Raw genomic sequence first — 17,077 nt, forward strand, 5'->3', positions numbered from 1 at the left:
TCCACTTAATAACCTGCATTCCTTGAGGCTGAGTTCACATCGGGATGAGTTGGTTTTTTCATTTGCCGCTTAGCCCACTGTACTTCCTGAAAACTACATATTTTTTCCTTATATTCCTCATCTTTTGGTTTTCTGGTTTTAAATTTAGTAACAATGTTTTAAGATGTCTATATAAATTTATATGCTGGGAATAATGCTTACATGATACACTTGCGAGCGACAGAAGGTCGTGTCTTTGAAATACTAACTCAGAAAATGTTGTGGGGAAATGATAGAAGATCTGTCCATAGGAGGCTTTTGGAATGATGGCTGCTGCATGCTCCATGGCACTAAGAATTTAGCTGATGATATGAATCACAAGATGGAAATCAGCTCAGCAACTCTGTTGTACCACAGGGAAAAGACAGTTGGTTTTGTTGGAAATACATATATCATGTCCAGAGTTATCTCTCTTCAAGTAATATTTTTGCCTGTAGATTTCTAACTGGGACTTGAAACAAAGAGTAGCAAGATAGGAGAAGGTGGAAATAAGTCATGTTGCTTTTTCTTGGCAAGTTGCACTGAACTAAGATGGCAATGTAAACTGCAATGAAAAAAAATATTTTCTTTCCTATGAAAAATACAGATAATGTATGAACAAGGTAGCACACCAGTGCTATCAGATGAAAAAGTTAATGAACAATATTAAGCAGTTGTTCTAAAATGACATGCACTAATTCTTGCCAAAGCAATTATCATGGCAGTATTTCCATTCCACTTCTAAATGCCACACTGTTGGTTTAATATTGCTATTGAAATAGTAAGCTGTAAGATCATCTTGGAATACTAAACGTCCAGTCTCCTTTCTGTTGGGAGTTTTTGTTGTTGAGTCTGCATTATTTATTTAAGGATGAGCAAAGAAAAGGAAAGCTCTCGTTTTCGTGAGTTACCTGCTTTGTAGAAACTGAATACGTTACTTTTCTGATTTTACCTGTGGCCACCAGGCGTCTACTAGCAAGAACTCGTGATGTTTGTTTCAGTATGGGGATTATGCACTCTGGTGAATACTAACATATGCAAAAAAAGCAAAAAAGAAATCCTGAAAAGTACATGCAAATTAGGTTATTTCAACACTGTGTAAGGTCTTAGGACAGGTTTTGAACAAAGAGTAGTCAAGAACATCATCATAAGTGAAAAGTGAGATGAAACACAAAATTCTGATCAGAAGGAGATTTTGTCAGACTAACTTAATGGATTTTTTTGCCGAGATAGTGAACATCTCAGACTACAATAATGCGGTGGGCTAAACTATCTGGATTTATAGGAAGCATTCATTCAGTACAGTTCCCAAAGGAAATTATTATTTAAAGTGGAGATGGTGCAGATTAATATAGGAATTATAAGAAGCTGGCTTAGGCAGATAAGGAGGTGGGAAAAGAAGGGACTGTGACAGGATGCACTGAGAGATGAGTTACCAGGTTACAGGGGAGTTATTAGAAGTATTCATAAGGGACAGGTCTTGTGACCAGTCCTCTGTAATACTTCCTTTAGTAACCTTGGCACAAGGTCTTTGATACAGCTTTTTAAACTCCTGTAATGCTGTGAAGGACAGAAGTACTATACAGAAGAATTTTGTGGACTCTGTGGAATAGTATAACAAAGGCAGGATAAAATAATAATAAATGCACTACCATTCTGTTAGGGACTAATAGCGGGAGGGGTTGCTATAAATGAGTTTCAGCATATGGAAGTTCAACTTTTTTTAAATGAAAGTGGTTGTAGCACATAGCTGAAGCTTTCATAATCTACGTAATTTTCATGAACACCTGCTTACCACAGGGTTGCAATTTACTCTAAATAGTTTAGACACTAGGTATTCAAATTCTATAAATTATGATAAAATCTTGGATTCTAAATATCACATTCCAAATCTTACGCTGTAAAGTTTGAAGCAGCTGCAGGTGTGAACAGTAACCTTGCATTAGGAGTAGGAAGTTGCCAGACTACCAAAAAGTAGGTTGCTGTAGCAGCTGAGGAACTGAACTTCATATAACCAGCCCACCTGCCTCCACTCCAAAAATCCCCAAACAAACCAAAAACCTGGAAACAAGCCAGTGCAGATCTCAGGCACTAAGTGAGCAGTCATTGAAGTAAGAAACCTCATCTCGGATGAGTGTAGCTGTAGCAGAAGCTCAGACACAGATACAGAGCTGGAGGTAGAGCAAGAACTGTAATGAAGTGAGGGGAGGCCCAGGAGGTAGCTGGTGGATACAACTGTACAGTTTTGGCAATGGAAGGGCAGGGAGACGCAAAACACTTACTGCAGGTCAGATCAGCCTGCTACAACGGCAAACTAATGCAATCAGTGCTCATCCGCCTCACAGAATTACAGTCAGAGCCAGCTCATGGTGTGGGGGTCCAGCTTACTAAAGTGTGTGTCAAATGTATTGAGCATCTATTTTATGTGGCACTGACAGATGTGTGCTGACTAGGAGGAGAGCTCAGTGTCCTCAAGGTTAGCTGCTTGGAGGAATTCAGGAATGCTGAAAGGTTCACTGACACTCTACCTTCACAGTCGTCTCTCAACAATCCTTCATTTAGCTGAAGACCTCCACTGAGAAAGAGGAAAAAGACAGGGCATTTTAGCACAATTCCACCTCCAGAGCAGCAGCCCCAGAGTCATGCCAAAATGACGTCATGGTGGTAAAAAGGAGGAAATTAATCCAAAAATGGCTCCTCCCCAGTGAAATATGGGTATGCTGTACTCTGTGGCTGACCCTCTGAGGATTAGTGATTAAAGCCAAAAGGATGAGAAAGCGGTACTTCATTACTGTACACTTAAGAATCTGCACTTCCGTCAGATAAAAAGAATACTCTACAGATCAACAAAAAATCGGTCAAAAGATAGGAAACAGAAGGTAGCACTAACTGATCAGTTTTCTGAATGAGAGGATGATGGCGATAGGGTCTCAAAAGAATCTGTGTGTAAACCTGTGATACTCAACTGATAAATGAACTGGAAAAGATGACAGAGTGTGCTGACGATGCTTTTATTCAGAGCACTGAAGATGAGTGCTGGCTGTGGAAAACTGCAGAGGGATCAAGCAAAACAAATTGCCCGGGCAAGGCAAAGGCAGGTGAAATTTGCTGGAGATGGATGCAAAGTGAAGACAACAAAAAACCCACACGTGAGGTGATGAATGCTGAGCTAACCACTGCCACTCACTAACCATTATGTTGGGCATAGCTAGAGCTCTAAAATATAAAAGATGTTTTTCTGAGAATGTTAACTTTAGTATTGAAAATGATAACTTTGGTGTCAGTAATGATTATAAAAGCAAGTAGTATAATGGGAAAGGTACCAAAAATATCCTGAAAATGTCACATTGCCTCTGTGTAAGCCTATGTTTCTCTTGCATCTCAGGTAGTGTACAGTTCTCTCCATCTCAAAAAGGTGTAACAGGACCTAGGAAAGTTTGGAGGATGGAACACGACACAGATTTCTTCCAAGGAAAGATTAAATAGTGTAGCATTCCTTGGCATGGGAAAGAGATGGAAGTCTGAACAACTCCCTGGGGGCTGCTGAGAGCGAGTGGGGTCCTGCTGGGTGTTCTCATTTCCAGAGTCAGAGGCAGGGAGTGAACTTAAAGGCTGATGAGTGGGCAGCACATAGAAGGGAGGGGCCTCCCTAGCCAGTGGTGATTAGCATGGAGTCCGAGTTATGGCAGGAGGTGAGTGTTAGCTTTTCGCATAGTTGCACACAGCAACAGGACACATTTATGGAAGGAAAGCATAAGAGGGCCTGAGAAGTATAAAGACTTTACTTTTTGTTCAGGAAGTGAGTGAACTGCAAGTGTTTGGGGGTCAGGTGGTAGTTTTGGGAATTTCTCCCATAGGATGGATAGTTCTGCTCTTCGTTAGGAGCTGCTACCATCAGAGAGGGACTACTGGGCTTGATGGACCCTGCTGTGAAGGGCTGTTCAAAGGTTGCTATGGAGCTTAAAATGAGAGAACCAAAGAGCCAAAGTTGACGGAGATACTAAAAAACACAGACTGCTGAAAGGGATTTCAGGGTGTGCCTAGCAAGTAGGAACAGGGAAGTGTTTGCCCACTTGTACATGGCTCATTGAAACTGTCATATGTGGTTGCTTGTCATCAGAAGAAGATCTATTTAAACTTGGAGAGTTGTAGAGAAGGATGAATAATTGCATGGTGTGCCCCCATACCTCCCTGTTACAGGACTGATTGGCATTTACTCATTTTTGTAGCAAAATAGAGAGATGTTTACTTTTTAAAAATACATTGAGGGTTCAAATATGGGTGAGGGAATAGAACATCATAATGTGGATAGAAAATCAAGTGGACTGAAGTGTATCTTGAGTATGTTTAGACTGGAAATTAGAAAAAGACATATTAACTAGAGAGATGAGTGGAATTCTAGAAGGGCTTTCCAAGTGCAGCTGGGACACAAAACCACTGCTTTCTCAAGATGAAATTTATGGGAGGTATGAGATTATAGCGTGGAAGTGCACCTGCAGTTCTCAGTAACGGCTTGCAACATCGGGAGCTGGGCACCCAATTTATGGATGTCCCTAAGCTTTGAAGGAAACAGACTTGAACTATCTGTCAGTTGTATTTATTGTTGTACAATAATACTGTGTTTGATTATTCCTCTGCCTTGAGACTTCACAAGTTGCCTCAAGAGTCCAGGAGGACCTTTTTGCCTTGATGCTTACTTTATTTCTGGGATGCTTCCCTTCCTCCGGCATAGTTGGACTGGTCATGTAGGGTCTTACAGATGTTTTCATGTAACATATTCAGCCACCTCAGAGTGCTATGACATCAGTCGTACCCTCCCCTTACCTCCTCCACTTTTCCTGTCATATACTATAATTTCTGACACTTTTCAGCTCATCTCCTAAAGGTCATAATTAGAGAAAGGGCAGACTATGACATCGTGCAGGTTAAAATTTATTGTATGTTTGCTTGCAGTTAGTGGGGATTGGTGACACATTTGGTTCTTTCCAAGCCTGTGTTCTAGTGCACACACTGAATTCATTAGTTGGATTCAAAGCCTATGTGCTTAGCATTTATCTGAAAGTGGTTGAAAAGCTGTCTTCCCTCAGAGGATAAATCTCTTACATCTGCACTTTGACTCCTGCCAACTCAGGAAGCACACAGCTGGCTTTGGAGCGCACAGGCACACGACAGATAACAATGCAGAAGCTGAACTGTCATGCCAGCAGTAATTCTGGTGCTACCTTAAGAAGGACAACAGAAACAATAATACATACAGTTTTGTGCATAATTCTTCAGCTATGTATAGATTACAGTGGCTCTTCAGAACTACTGATAAAACACAGAAATTAAAAACATGTGGAGTGTAAGACCTGCTTGGAACATACCTGCTCTTGCTGTCATCTATGGCAAACCATAATAACTGTAAAGATACATTATACAAAATATGAAGTTGTGGTAAAGATATTCAGCACTGGGCAACAAGTCTTCAGGCTTGTACATGTAAAAACATGATGCCATGTTTTTACTAATAGAGTTAGCAGTGGCAGCTAGAGATAAATTACTATTGCTTGTCCACAGTCTGCTTATACCTTCATGTTGTTCTGTGGACATCCCTGGAGGAATGACTCCTCCTAACAAAAATGTGGATCGTGACACTTTGATGCAGTAGGCTGAATTTACGTTCACTACACAATAATGTTAGATATGTTGGGATCTAAAAATATGTGGAGCTACAGCATAGATAGTAGAAATCTCCAAGCATATTCTGTCATTTTAAAGCATCTTAATTTATACAAATAATCTTGTGGAGATCTCTTACTCTAATAAAAGGAGGTTATCAATATAAGACCCATGGTCATCTGAACTAACGCATTTTCACAGACTTGTTTTTTAAAACAGATTTAGAGCAGTGGAAAATATTTCCCTATCCTGAGGTCTGTCATTGCAAATACAGTATTAACATTCTTGTCAGGACTGAAAAAGTAATGAGGACTTGAAACTAATAGTTTATTTTTTACAATGAAAAGAAGCTCTAATATTATGAGTTGATTCCAGGGATTTTAAAAACAAACAGAAAACTGTACACATATAATAAGATGAAAAATTGTGTCACTGTTAGGTTACATATAGTAGGACCCTAAAGGACAGATGTTCTGGGAGAACAGATATCCATTTGAAACATGATTGAAGGGGCAGATTTTGAAAAGTAGCCAGAACCTACAGATGGAAACTTTAAATAAATAAATACCAACTTATAAGTGGCCAATATAAATAATGCAGGGAATGCATAATATATTCTCGATTATTCAAACCAACAAACAAACATGCCTCTGCATTCTGAACAATTTGCAAATAATGGAGTGGCTTTGCAATGAGGTTAGCTGAAAGGGAATAGGAGCCAGCCAGCCTCCTGGGCATTTGCAAAAGCAATGTCAGGACTCCAGCAAAGAGCAAAGGCTTTCATTTGCAGAATGCATTTTTTGAACAGAGCTTTCTTCCTCTCTAGTACTGTAACAAAAATTAATTTGGGGATCCTCCATCCTAAACAAGTCATTTAGCCTATTTTGAAGATAAATAAAAGAGAAAGGAGAGGAAGAGGATGTAGAAGGACATTGTGTGTAGGAGTGCATAGATGAAGTGATAAAAGGTGGGTAAAACTTTGAAAGACTCATCCCAGAAACAGCTTCAGCTACAGAATATCTTTAGCTTTATTCTTTTTACAGAATCATCCTTAGGATACATGTTTTCTGTTCTGTTGTCAATGTAATGCCCAGGTTGCTTGGCACGTGCACTGCTGGCCTGGCAGTTCACAATTTTCAGCCAAGGACATTGTTTCTTAATAAAGGAAGTTTCATTTTGAGAGTAACATGAAAAAAGACAGTGTCTTCTTTTGAGAGTGGCCCCATAGAGTATCACAGAATCACAGAATGACAGAATGGTACGGTTTGGAAGGGACCTCTGTGGGTCATCTAGTCCAACCCTCCTGCCGAAGCAGGGTCACCTACAGTAGGCTGCACAGGACCTTGTCCAGGCAGGTCTTGAATATCTCCAGAGAGGGAGACTCCACAACCTCCCTGGGCAACCTGTTCCAGTGCTCCGTCACCCTCAGAGGGAAGAAGTTCTTCCTCATGTTCAGATGGAATTTCCTATGCTTCAGTTTGTGCCCATTGCCCCTTGTCCTGTCACTGGGTACCACTGAAAAGAGTTTGGCCCCATCCTCCCTTAAGATATTTGTAAGTATTTATTAGGTCCCCTCTCAGCCTTCTCTTCTTCAGGCTAAACTAGCCCAGCTCCCTCAGCCTTTCCTCATAGGGCAGATGCTCCAGTCCCCTCACCATCCTCGTAGCCCTCCGCTGGACTCTCTCCAGTAGCTCTTCATCTTTCTTGAACTGGGGAGCCCAGAACTGGACACAGTACTCCAGATGGGGCCTCACTAGGGCAGAGTAGAGGGGAAGGAGAACCTCCCTTGACCTGCTGGCCACATTCTTCTTAATACACCCCAGGATGCCATTGGCTTTCTTGGAAACCAGGGCACACTGCTGGCTTATAGTCAACCTGTTGTCCACCAGGACACCCAGGTCCCTCTCCGCAGAGCTGCTCTGCAGCAGGTCCGCCCTGAGCCTGTACTTGTGCATGGGGTTGTACCCCCCCAGGTGCAGGACTCTGCACTTACCCTTGTTGAATTTCATCAGTTTCCTCTCTGCCCAACTTTCCAGCCTGTCCAGGTCACGCTAAATGACAGCACAGCCTTCTGGTGTATCCACCACTCCTCCTGTGTCATCAGCAAACTTGCTGAGGGTACACTCTAACTCTTCATCCAGGTCGTTGATGAAGAAGTTAAACAAGACTGGGCCCAGTACTGACCCCTGGGGGGCACCACTAGTTACTGGCCTCCAACTAGACTCAGTGCCGCTGATGACAACCCTCTGAGTTCTGCCATTCAGCCAGTTCTCAATCCACCTCACGGACCACTCATCCAGCCCACACTTCCTCAGCTTCCCTAGGAGGATGTTATGGGAGACTGTGTCGAAAGCCTTGCTGAAGTCGAGGTAGATAACATCCACTGCTCTCCCCTCGTACCCTATGGTGAGTCCATGTTGACTACTCCTGATAACCTTTTCCTCCACTTGCTTGATGATGACCTCTAGAATGAGCTGTTTCATCATCTTTCCCGGGATGGAGGGGAGGCTGACCGGCCTGTAGTTCCCTGGATACTCCTTCTTGCTCTTTTTGAAGACTGGAGTGACATTGGCTTTCCTCCAGTCCTCGGGCACCTCTCCTGTCCTCCAGGACCTTTCAAAGATGATGGAGAGTGGCTCAGCAACAGTAGACCGCTGAGTCACAGGTAATGGCATCGGCAGCAGCGAGTGCTTTGCTAAGAAGAGTCACACATTAAAGTAGTCTGGGCAATTGTTCATTTTAAGAAACCAACAGCAAAACTCAGCAGAATATTCATGTCAAAGCAACAACCAATACAGTTTTCCCTTAGAAAGAAAATACACTAGCAGCTAGAGTTGATTTAATTGTGGTGAATGTGAAATAGAAAATTGTGAACTCCTTAGCAGAAGCTTAGTGTGTAAAAATTGCCTGCTGGTCTGCTATATGAAGAAAAGGAATTTAACATTGGACGCCAAGGACCAGAAGCCTTGTGTGAGGACAGACAAAATTGTGGTTTTCCCAGCAAATACAACTACCCTTCCTTTGAACACAAATGCAACTTCCCGGTCTCTGTGTAGCGTTTTCACACAAAAAAAGGATATGATTTTCAAATGGTTTTCATGGTAAAATTATAAAATATTCCAGTAGCAGAAAAATGGTCTAACTATCTCTAATCATGTTACCTTCAGAGATTTCCATCTCATAATTTTAGACCAGGGGCATGCCTATTGCCACCATTAGCTGTGGCCTCTTCCACAGGAAATCCTCAAAGCATTCCTGCACTAGCAACATTTCTCATTAGCAAAACCTGTCATGCCCAAACTTCATCAGCTTAACCTCTAACCCAGGAGCACCTTGTGGGTTCAGTAACAAATGTAATCTGTTTTCCTGGTGTGGACTGAATTCCTGAACCCTAGTTCTTGTTTTTCAGCTTCCATGCTCTGAAGCAGTAGCCCTACAGCAGCCCCGGTGGCCTTTGCTGTCCCAGTGGCCATGGGGTGTATCCTTCCTCACTCTGTGTACATACTTGTAGCCTGACCAAGTTCTTAAAATGTAGCCAGGCAATGCTAACCTTAACAGTGCTTCCAACTCTAATCCCAATTTAGCTTGGTGACTCCTTTCACCTCTCTTCGTATATGTAGTCAGAAAGGCTACCTTCATAGGAGATTCCTTCTTTGATTATAATCTTTCCCTTTTTTATAAACAGTATATCCACTGAAAGGCAAAAAATTCATTTGCGTAGTAGCATTAAGGTATTTCTGTACTATTTTCCATTCCCTTATTACCTTGCTTGCTTTTTTGCAATATAGCTGTAGAGTTATACATTACCAAGAAAATATTTGTATATGTTAATTTTTAGCTCTCACAAATTATTCCCGAGGTAAAGTACTGAAATTAGAGTAACTGATTTAGAAATCCATGTTATTAAATAAATGTTTACTGATAAACATTCTGGTAGGGTTTTGATGCAAGAGTAGAGTTGCTGGTGAAAGTATGTTGTAAACCAAAGAATTCACATTAATTAACAGAGAAGGGAGAAGACTGCATTTCAATATGCTAAAAAACAGTGGGAAATTATGAAATTATTTTAAACAACATGCAGCTCATTTGTGAAACCTCATACCTAGAGAATTTGTCTGGCTTTTTAAAAAAATGTTTCCATATTACTGTGAAAATAATTAATGTCCATAATTGAACTAACTTGTTTTAAAAAACGTTATACCTCTCTGTTTTCTGGTTTCTGGCAATTTGGCTGGTCTGGGAATCAGTTTTGCCAACATGTCCTATGCTACTAGGAGCTCTCAAGCACATTCATGCTCTCACTTTTAAGAAATGAGTTAGCAAGGTACAGAATAGGAGTACCAGGTAACTGTCTAGGTTTTGTTTCGTTTTTAACACAAAGCCTACCACCACAAGGTTTTGCTGTTCTTTATGGTAAACTCTGCTATACTTAAGCTTCCTTATGTGAGTGGAGCAGGATGTCGAGACCTCCCTTCGTGCTTGCCCATCTGTTATATTAGTAGACAGACTGATATGTTCAAGAAAGCTTAAGGGCAGGTCTGTCCTTTGGTACAATAATAATGGCTTTACTCTTCAGAAGCTAAGAATATTTTTATTAATTTTACAGCAGTAGCTGCATTGCTACTGTTTCTTCACTCAGAGTGGTGGTTCTTGCACATTAAAGATGTGTTCCAGCCATGCTGTCATCTTACTGTTGATGGATGCACTTGCATCTATTTCTCCAGATAACCATGGAGCTTGACTTCTCCAGCCACAAATTTGCCTTATTTTCGCTGTGTTCTTCTACATTTTCTCTACTAAAACAATGCCATAAGGAACATAATGTTGGTTACACTGTTGATCAAATAGCATCACAGCGCAAGACAGCCAGCCAGCAGCACCAGAAGTTACAGTTTATTAGATGTCTCTTCTTAAATAGTTTATATTCTTGTACATGATATTATGAGTTTGCTAATAGGCCACATATTTTATTCATGCATTTCATACTCTTTCACATACACCGATAGTTATGCTACAGACTCATGCTTTTGCACATAAACAGGATCATTATTTGGAGCTAATCCAGTTTACAGATATTCTCGGTTAAGTAATGGCAGGTCTCATTTGGAAGCCTCAAGCTTGCATTAGCCTTTCATCAGTATTGTTCAGGTTCTGCTTAGAATCTGAACTAATATAAGGCTCCTCCAATAACCCGTATCTTTCCTCCTACTTGTACTACATAGTTTTGCAAGCAGGTAGCCCCAGCCTCATTTATTATTGCCTTCGCCATAACGTCACTTAATTATAAAACATCGCTTAGGGAAGTAGTTATTTGGGTTTCCAAGAAGAGAAGTGAGACAGAGAAATATTAAGGAAAGTATGTTTTTAAGGACATTTAAACTTGGTAGAAAACTGGTGCCAGTAAGAATATTTCCTGCATGGCAGTCAGAGTCCACCTTAGTGGATTTTGCAGTTTTGACTTCCCCAGGAATAGTTGGCAGCCAAATCTGGGCTTGCTGCCTGAGACACTGGATACCTGAGTAAACGGACACTCTGCCTCTGAGTAGGATGCTATTACATTGCTGAGTTTATTCTCTCTATATATTTCTGTCTGCACTTTAACAAAATCAGTTCTTTTGAATGTTTTTATTTAATTTAGTCTGAGGCCCTGACTTTTCTTTGTCAAAATCTTCAATGATTATTTCCATGGATAGTGAGAAAGTCCTCCCTAACTTAAGAGTAAAATATTTCTACAGTAAGTATAAATAACATAAACACTGACCTTTCAGTCCCAAGGAGAGTGTCTGCTTAAGAACTTCACAGCTTCTTGCCTCAGTGCAGATTGACATTTGCAAGGTTGATAAGTTGGTTATATGGATGTAAATCAACATGGAAGGAAAAACAGTCTCAACAGTTATGATAACAGAGTCCACTTTTTGTCTGTTTAATGTAACATAATGGGTAATATATCACAGAAATTCACCATCAATGTGTAATTTAAATGATGGCTGCTGTTATGTATCACTGTGGAGGTCTAGAAAGGGAGAGAGAGTTAAAATATTGAATACATTTAATAAAGAGAAAAGAATGCCTATTGAGGAGTTTGCCAGCTATGCCTTAAAGCATCTTTGCAACCCGCTATCTGTGTTGATAATATTTTAGGGATTAGAAACAGGCCTTTGAATATGAGTCATCATGAATTCTAATCAAGATATGCAGGCATCTGATACAGAAAATTGAGAAAAATAAAGGGGTTTTCTTCATTAGCACTGCCGTTTGAAGACTCTACATCTTGTCATACGCTTCTCTGATAGCCAGAAAGGTGTGCAGTTTGCTCTGACCAGCCATAGCAACAAGTAAACTGCCTGGGCTCCTTGTTCTTAGTATCACCTAGGCTTCTTTCGAATCTTCCACAAATCTTTATAAATTTATTCTTGGCAAAACCAGAATCACTGGTGCACACCTATCATGGCTTCAATTTAATGGTAGTTTTAACCTAGGAGCAGGGTGTCTGAGAATCCAGAGAACTTTGCAAGGAGATTTTGCACATGGGCCAAGCAGAAACCATAGAGAAAGGTGGCAAAGTCTTGTCTGACATTGAGAAGAGAGGAACACAGAATCCCAACCTTCCTCACGATGCTAGTTCCCTGAGATTTGAACAGATCTGTCATTTTTATCGAGACAGTCAACAGTGCTGGCATAGGCTTTGCTGCTGAAAATATCAATGCATAAGAGTGATGTTTAAATCTTAACAGTCACTGAAAGAGCCTTCAGCGCCATTAGGAGATTCACTAAGCTGACTTTGATTCAGCTCACAGGGTTGATGTGTTATGGCAATGTGGCCCTACTGAACAACCTTGTACTGTATTATTCTCCATCTTGCCATTAGTAGATATTCTTTTTGGAGATATGGGCAAGTTGTTGCACCCACCATTGTTCTGGGCAGATAAAACTGATTATTTAGAGGCTTCCCATATTATTATAAGCTGCTGATGCTCAAGGACCAGTGACTAATTCAGAGTCAGTGTTTCATTAAATGTGACAGTTTATAAAATCATACTGACTGAAAGAACCACTGCTTCTGAATTGTTTATGGTCACTGCAAACCTTGATTTTGCAACCATGGTTTGCCTTCATTGATCTGTTCAACAAACTTTTAATCTTTACATGGACAGGGCTCAGAAAACACATTCCTGGTATTCTGTTGTTACACATTTCCTGCTTGACCAACCTGATCTCCTTCTATGACGAGATGACCTGCCTAGTGGATGAGGGAAAGGCTGTGGATGTTGTCTAACTGGACTTTAGTAAGGCCTTTGACACTGTTCCCCACAGCATCCTCCTGGAGAAACTAGCTGCCCATGGTTTGGATGGGTGTACTCTTCACTGGATAAAGAACTGGCTGGATGACCGAGCCCAGACGGTGGTGGTGAATGGAGTTAAATTCAATTGGCAGCCAGTCACGAGTGGTGTTCCCCAGGGCTCAGTTTTGGAGCCAGTCTTGTTTAACATCTTTATCAATGATCTGGATGAGGGGATTGAGTGCTCCCTCAGTAAGTTTGCAGATGACACCAAGCTGGGCTGGAGTGTCAATCTGCTTGAGGGTAGGAAGGCTCTACAGAGGGATCTGGACAGAGTAGATCGATGGGCCGAGGCCAACTGTATGAGGTTCAACAAGGCCAAGCGCCTGACCCTGCACTTGGATCACAACAACCCCACGCAACGCTACAGGCTTGACGAAGAGTGGCTGGAAATCTGCCTGTCGGAAAAGGATCCTGGGGGTGCTGCTCGACAGCCGGCTGAACATGAGCCAGCAGTGTGCCCAGGTGGCCAAGAAGGCCAACAGCATCCTGGCTTGGATCCGGAATAGTGTGGCCAGCAGGAGCAGGGAGGTGATCATGCCGCTGTACTCAGACCTGGTGAGGCCGCACCTGGAGTGTTGTGTTCAGTTCTGGGCCCCTCTTTACAAGAAGGACATTGAGTTGCTGGAGCTTGTCCAAAGAAGAGCAAAAAAGCTGGAGAAGGGTCTACAGCACGAGCTTTATGAAAAGCGGCTGAGGGAGCTGTGGTTGTTTAGTCAGGAGAGGCTGAGGGGAGACGTTATTTCTCTCTACAGCTATCTGAAAGGAGGTTGTATTGAGGTGGGTGTTGTTCTCTTCCCCCAAGTAACTAGCGACAGGACAATAGGAAATGGCCTCAGGTTGCACCAGGGGAAGTTTAGATTGGATATTAGGAACAATTTCTTTAGTGAAAGAGTGGTGAGGCATTGGAACAGGCTGCCCAGAGAAGTGGTTGAGTCACAGTCCCTGGAAGTGTTCAAAAAATATGCACCTGTGGCACTTCAGGACATCGTTTAGTAGGCATGGTGGTGTTGGGTGGATGGTTGGACTTGGTGATCTTAGAGGTCTTTTCTAACCTTAGTAATTCTATGACTCTACGATTCTTAGCACATACAGACTGATCTATACTGGAAGTTGTTCTAAATCAGGCAGAAGCTGAGACAAGAGCATACTGTCTTTCTTGCATTCCAGAAGAGTCTGAACATGGTGTTTCCAAAATTGTATATACTGAAAGACAGGGGTTCTAGTCTTTCGTCTTTTTGTCAATTCAGAGTGTTGCTTGAACAAGGCAGAAAATCTGACATTGTGATTGATAACCCTTTCCCCATGCTCTGCTCATGGGTTGTATGTGTGAGAGCATTGCCCTTGGTGACTTTGCTGCCTGTCCATCTGCAGAAGTTAGCAGTAATGACCTGGCCTGCAACACAGACTTTTAATGGATAAAACCTTCAGACTCAGCTCCCTCTTCAAACTCTTTTGGAGCATCATCTTGTACTGCTTTGGTGTTATTTGCTGGAGCATGATGGTGTGTATTCTGGGCTTTGTCCCTTCACAAAGTGAGGGCTGCCAGCCCTGACAAGGCCACCTTGCATGTTCTTCCATAAGGACAGGTATTGAGGAGATCATACCCAAAATTAATTCCAAAGGTAGCCCTGAACTTTTACCAGGATGGAGCCGTTACTTACTAACCCTTGTTTTGAAATTGCTATTAATGACAGAAAAGAAGTGGTGTATTATTTAGTACATTTTCTAGATAATGTTAGGCCCTCCTGGGACATTCCCACACTTTTATTTTTCCAGTCTGTCCTCTGTCCTAACCTCCAGCCTGGAACTTTTTATTAAGTTTTGAGAAAAAGAGCCTTACAGAGTATGTATATATTTATCTGCTTTGAAATTATTGGCAAGCCTCCAGCCTAAATATCAAGACAAAGCCAACACCATCTCCTTCAGTCTCTGAGACCTGCAAGTCAGCAGAGTGAAACAGCCCACTGCCTTTTATTAGATGTTATGCACTTGACAGCCAAGTCAAATGCCAGGCTTGGGAGAGCAGTAATTCAGTTCTTGAGCAATACACTGAGTGTGTTGTTCCTGTCCTCCAGAGAAATGTGTGACCTCTCCAGTGAGGTCCATCTTAAAATAAGAGGTACCTCCTTGGAAGTCACTAGTTTTTCAGGGTAGTATTGGCAGTGTCTGAACTCCCTCAACCACTCTTTTTCCAGAGTCTTCACCCATATGGTTTAGGAACTGGGGAATAAATGAGAATCCATATCTATGCTATCCCCAGAAAGACAGTAGGCATATACCTGCTACGAAGGTGCCTCATCAAGAAAGTAAAGAGAAAACTGATTTTACAACAGTCATTTTATCACTACTTTTTGTGGGAAAACTAGCCTTGAAGCAAGCTGCTGTACTTAATTACTTCACTGTGGTTTTAGGAGTTGCTGCCCAAAACACTTTTCCTCCACTTTGAGTTAGGTCGTCTTTAGTATATACAGTAATTAATTGCCTTAAACCATGAAGAGACTCCCTTCCTAGTCCACCCTGATGTATGGGAGCAGCGCATGCCTGCCTATTCCTCATGCTAAGCTTCTCAAACTTGAGCTAAAAGATTCATCCTTCTAGTGTGCAGCACTTCAGTGAAACCTTCTTCATCCTTTGTGCTGAAAACTGTACTATGGAGGGAGACTGTATCTTATTCTCCCGTGCTGCATGGATTACAGACCAACATGCAGCCTCCAAAAGCAAGCAGAGCTCAGATAATTACATTGTGATTACATGAAGATAACCATGAAGACCTGCTTCAGCCACTAGACTTTCATAGGCTGAAATAAAATATATCCTAATTGTGCTTTTGCTATGCAAACTATATCAAAGCCCCTGAAGTTCCTGCTTCCTTATCTTCCATGTACAAGTTGTTTTTACTACACCAATGTATTACTTTGCAAGCAGAAACTCGTCTACCTGGGACTACATTGCCTTTAAATTTTAAACTCAGCACAGCCTTTAACGATCAGGTTGTGGCATAAGGCTTCCTAATTTGAGCACTTTCAAAAGTGCGTCTGTATTATGGTCCAGACAGCCTTCAGAGGTGAATCAGAGGGTACAGCAATCATAGAGCTGCAAATGTGTGAGACACATGATGTTCAGGAATTTGCTTGTTCTCCTGGTGGTAATCATGTATACTTTTTGTTACTCGATTTTTTTTAACATGAGCATTTTTTTGCTTAAATGTACAAGTCATGTTATAATGGGTGATACTGCCTTTAAAAATGTTAGCTTATTTCTAGTGGGAAAGTTTTAAAATTGAGTTTCACTGTCCTGTAGGTTAGGTATTTGGGGTCCAAAACATATGCCAAGAGTGAGCCAATTTATTTCATGAAGTTAGAATTTCCATTCTCCTTTTTGGTAGTTTGACAGTTACTCTCAAGATCAATGCAAGATTTCTCAAAGGGCACGAAAGTCTACTGATAGGGGGTCTATGCAGTGAGGAAAAAAAGCTTAACGTCTGCCTTTGAATAAGTAAATAAACAAACACCACCGAGTAGCAAAAGGTAACACTGAAACTGTTTTAAGGATCAACAAATTGAGAGGCAAAGACATAATGTGCTGAAGTAGGATTAGTTAAAATTTCGGTATTTGTATATTTATAAGTAAAATAAGACTCTAATAATTTAATTTCCATCCATACAGAAATTCCTCAGAATTCTGTACTTTGCAAAGTACATGTTAACAGTGTAGTAGAAGGGGAGGCTTGGTCACAGCTCTACAGCAAAGGGCATCCCCAATAGCTCGAGGCAGGTGCCCAAAACACCTGGTTGATCAGAAACAGGGCAATAAATGTTTGCAGCTGAGAGTAGCTTGGGGGGAAGGAGTTTATTCTGCTCTTCTCTTGGCTTTTTAGTGTTGTGGGTGTTCCCTGAACTGCTGTGGTTATAAGGAGGTGGAGTTTGCTGAAGACTCAGGAGAAAAATTAGGAATGGATGTTAAGGGTGAGTGACTTGCTAGGAAATTATTTTATGAAGGATGTGTGATAGAGGGGTGTGTACTGACTAAGTGGTGAGGTGTAGGTCCTTGTGATG

The 17,077-nt window shown here is 41.4% G+C and overlaps 1 protein-coding gene across 20 annotated transcripts in view; it reads left to right on the forward strand.

Annotated features, from left to right (window-relative positions):
• Positions 1-17,077, forward strand: part of PCDH15 (protocadherin related 15) — a 1,100,829-nt gene that overhangs the window by 545,198 nt on the left and 538,554 nt on the right. The gene's annotated exons all lie outside the window — the stretch shown is intronic.

The sequence above is a fragment of the Opisthocomus hoazin genome, chromosome 6 (genome assembly GCF_030867145.1).
Source record: "Opisthocomus hoazin isolate bOpiHoa1 chromosome 6, bOpiHoa1.hap1, whole genome shotgun sequence".
NCBI lineage: Eukaryota > Metazoa > Chordata > Aves > Opisthocomiformes > Opisthocomidae > Opisthocomus > Opisthocomus hoazin.